The sequence below is a fragment of the Nannospalax galili genome, unplaced genomic scaffold, assembly GCF_000622305.1.
Source record: "Nannospalax galili isolate Female #2095 unplaced genomic scaffold, S.galili_v1.0 scaffold873, whole genome shotgun sequence".
Lineage (NCBI taxonomy): Eukaryota > Metazoa > Chordata > Mammalia > Rodentia > Spalacidae > Nannospalax > Nannospalax galili.
This window is the reverse complement of record NW_008334005.1, coordinates 3,761,195-3,765,901: the sequence shown is the minus strand read 5'-3', so window position 1 is coordinate 3,765,901 and position 4,707 is coordinate 3,761,195.

Here is a 4,707-nt window from a genome sequence, read left to right as displayed (position 1 = left end):
AGCAAGACCATGAAACCACTACTGCATACCCCAGGTAAGAAATCTCAGTGACTCATATTACAACAGCATCAGGAGATTTGTGAGATGCGTTGGGGTTTCACACACATTTTGAAGTCACTTTTGGTCTACCTATGACTTGAATATAGAATAGTGAGTCAATGAAAAGTTGTTTTGTTTTATATGTTTTACTTTGATTTTTATTCTTTCAACATTTTCTCTGAGGATGTAGTATTAACTTTCACTTACCAACAATCTCAAAAGCATGAGACAAAGAATAGCTGTAAAGGTGATGTCAACATTTTTGACTTATGATGCTTTGTGCCATAATGCTCTGGGGGAAAGGTAAGAATCCACTGGTCACTTCAAGATTCACTAAGTTTAACTTGTCCGTTCAACATTAAATTGAAGTCTCAGAGAATGTAGCAGAGATCTGGAGTATGAACAGAGGTAGAGGAAGTTGTAGAAAAAACGCATTGGGAAAGGAGTCACATGTTGAAGCAACGGCACTGAATGAGGTCATCACTGAATGGGCATAGGGGCAGAAGCAAGCCAGTGACATCCCCGGGACACTCTAGTATTCACAATAGGTTAGATATATTCCAGCAATGGGGATAAATCACGGGGGACTGTCTGCAAGCTCTCCCCACTATACCTAGTAATCTGCTTCTATCTGCTCCAGAATCCTTGGTTGTTGCTATGGGAATTATCTGTGCTATTCAAAGCCCACCAGCTCTCTTAATCCTGTAACCCACTCCTTCTGTGCTCACAGACATCATTCTAGCAGTCTCCCATCTCTGTTCCATAGTGCAGACTCCATTTCTCTCTCATCCTCTTCCATAGGACACAAATACCTTTCTTTAAAACAAAAGAAGCAACAGAAACGAACAGCTCCTTTGTCCTTTCAGCCACCTCTCTCCACTGTTCATTTTTTTTCTCTTCCCTAAATTAACACTCCTCAAAATGGTTTAAGTTGCTGCCATTGATTCTTGTTCCTCTGTTGGCACTCTGATTTGCTCCCCTCTGACTTTTGATTTCAACACTCCACAAAACCTTCATCCAAAGCTTCCATATAGCCAAATCCAAAGGTCAGCTCTCAGCAGTGTATAAATTGTTGATGATCCTTTCTTTAAAGAAATCTCTCCCCTTAGCTCCCACAACATCTTATTTCCCATCTGCCTAACAGCTTCTTGCTGGGCTTTAGAGATGCTGGGCCTTTGATGGTGAATTTGGTTGTGTTGAGAAGCACCTAGGAGATTACTAAAGTGTACCACCAGATATGAGTGTGAGGGAGGGCACTTTCAGAGGAGTAAGAGCAGTAGGCCTGACCCGAATGTTTGTATTATTGCAAGGTCAGGAACCTCAATAGAAAAAAAGAGGAGAAAGGAGGAAAGCAGCTAGCACAAGCACCCAAGGCTAATATCCTGGCTACCATAAAGTAAACTGCTTTGCTTTGTCATACCCTTCTTGCCCTGGAGTTCTAGTAAACAATCCAAAGATCTTGCTTTGAAGGAACATATTACATTATAGCAGGTAGAGGCAGACAAGGGCATTTTAGAAGGCAAGTAGAGAGTTTCTCAAGACACTGGTCATGGGATGCTGGAGATAAAAGTGAAATGGGATCTATGAATGAACCACTGGATTTGGCAATTAGAGGGTTGATGATGGTGACCTTGTAGAACCCATGAGTTTTTTGTTTTTAATTTAACATTTTTTATTGAATTTTTGCAATTTTCCTAAAATATAATTTGATGGTATTTAGATCCCCTCCCCTTTCCACACCTCCTCTCTTTGCTCCCAGCCCAATTTAATGTACTCAATTAGATATGTAATAAGGCCTATAGAGTTTAATTTGTGCACCCAGAAGTCCTTCAATGTGCATCCATCCACTGGAGCCTGGTTAACATACCTAGAGTCCCATCCTTAAAAGAGACTATCTTTGTCCCTCCCAGCAGTCCTGTGGCCACAATTTCCTTACGTGGTATTGGAGTGTCTTTTCCACTTCCTTATGTCTATGCTGAGATTTTGTCTGATTTAACCATGCATGAGACTTGTGCATTCTGTCACCATTGCTGTGAGTTCATATGAGTAATTGACAAGCTATCTGAAAAGCTCTGTTTCCTGAGAAACCTCTGGTGGTGTGGTCATTCACCGCCTCTGGCTCTTACAATCTTTCCACCCCCTCTTCCACAATGATCCCTGAACCTTGGGGGATGGGGCAGAAGTTTGATGTACATATCCTATTCAGAGAAGTACTCTGAAGCCTCTTGTTCTGTGCATGTCGACCAGTTGTGGATTTCGGTGTTAATCACCATCAGCTACATAAGGAAACTTCTCTGGTGAGAGCTGAGAGATGCATTAATCTATGAGTGTAATAAGTCATTAAGAGTCAGTTTAGTGCAATAACTATTTAGTAGAAAACTAGCATTAGGTTCTCCCCTATGTCCTGTGACCTGCCTACCCTTAGATTCCTAAGCCTGATATCAGTGTCATGTATGGGCTCCATCCTAGGAAGCAGACCTCAAATCCAATTAAAGAGTGGTTGGGTATTCCCATAATATTTGTACCATTATTGCACTGATAGAATATTTTGCCAGGTCAGTTGTTATTGTAATTCACAGGATTCATAGCTGAGTAAGGATGATGATTATTTTTTTCCTTCCAGTAGCGTATATAGCACCTTCCAATCCTATGAACACTAGCAAAGATGAGGCTTTGAAGCCAACACCAGCTTGATTTCTCCTTGTTCGTTCAATTGCTCATGTATGCAGTGTCTTCAGAAATAGGATTTTACCATCTAGTTCTGCTGGGTAACCAAGAGGAGTGGAAATAGCCAGTATTACTTGAGGGTCTATGGGACCCTCAGTCATCAACTTCTAGAGGGGGGTCTATTCCTGACTTAGGTGTTTTTATGACATCTGCAAAGGGCAATATACTCCTCTTTTAGGATAACTCTCTTTCATCTCTTTTTACGATGTATATGTATGTACTTTAAGAAGTTTCTTTAGTGATGGGGTTCATATGTTTTTTTCCAAAGGCCTTTAGTGTTGCTTATCTTTCCCTATACTCGCTCATCTGCTCTGCTCTCCCCTTTCCCACCCTGTTCAACTTTTCCTAGCCTAATGTTCCCCTTTCTCCCTTCATATCACTGTGTTCTACCGCCCCTCCCAGAAAGCCTTCCCCTCCCCCACCACTCATGACTGTTTATTAGTTTCTTGACCGCTCTATATTTTCAGATTGAAGCATGTATATATAAGGTACAGAAATAAAAATATTTGGAGAGAGATAAAGATAAAATTTCAAGTAAGGAGCAAATTCCAGAATGTGTAGTCCTTACATAATATTTTGAGGTGAGGCTACTTGCTCTTACATTAAAAAAAAAAGATTTTCCTACATTTTATCTTCCAGATATCAGCTTATCTGGCATTCCTTAGCAAAGCATTATCATTTTCCCTCACAGGCCTGTCTTATTTTTTCTCCTAGTATTATTATGATATAACTATGGTATTAGTATTTAAAATAAATTTCCACAACTTTTTGACTGCTCTACTATTCCTTAGGTTCCATTAAAACTGTTTTAGGGCTCTGCAGATTGAGCTTCTAGAACGTCACTGACAATCTATTGGTTTGTTTGAATGAAAGAAGGAAGGAAGGAAGGAAGGAAGGAAATTCCTTTGTCTGGGACAGTGTTGCATTGATGCATATGAACTTAGTATAAAAAAAACTGCATTTCTTAGAATCCCATCACCTTTTTGACTTCTAAGTAAAATTGCTAAAAAGGGTTTTGGAAAGTTAAGTAAAGCAGTAGTTTTAGAAACTCTAACAGTCAAGTACATGGAAAGTGGTTAGGAGCTGAAGAACCAAAATGATTCTAGCTTGCCATTTCTCTCCTCCATTCCTTGTCTAGCTCCTTTTTATAACTAATTAACTCGATTCATAGGTGCAAAACCAGATGTTTGGCTATGGACCTACAAGGTAGAAGGACCCAGAGGCCACAGCCTACAAAAGTCCTCTCAAGAAAATCTCTCTTGCAATCATGGTAAGCACTCTTATTTCTCCATCAGCCAGTGTTTTAGGAGGACCGGCTGGTGACTATTTCCTTTTCTTCAACTTTCCCATTTTGAATCTGTATTTTCTACAATTATATAAAAAAATCTAATTCTGCAATAAATTTCCTTTTTAAAATAGTCATAGTTGCTCTGGCCTTCTCAGTAAACTTTGATTATTTATATTGTTATGCATAGGATCAGTCATGTGGAATTCTATTCTTCAAGGCCAATCTAACCACAGGCATCAAGAATTGTCCAACTTATGAATAGCAGGGATTTTCCTTCGGTCCTGAATATGGCACCATTCCTCAGGATAATCAGTCTGCTCTGATTACATTGGACCATTTCCATCATGGAAGGCAGAACTCTATTATCTCTGGAATAAAGATTACTCTAGATATGGATTTTCTTTCATTGCCCATAGTGCATTTGCCAAAATCACCATCTATAGAATTATAGAATATCTTTATACTTTATTCCACAGGACATTGTTTTAACCAAGAAATTCATCTGTAGTAAATTAGGTGTAACAATGGTCTGTGTGAATAGAATTTAATTATATTACCATAAGCTGATCTGGCAGAAGTAAACACTCAGTTAGGGTCAAGCGGGCTGGCAATAGTGGAGAGCTGGGGTAATATCTTTCCAAAGTGTAGTGCAT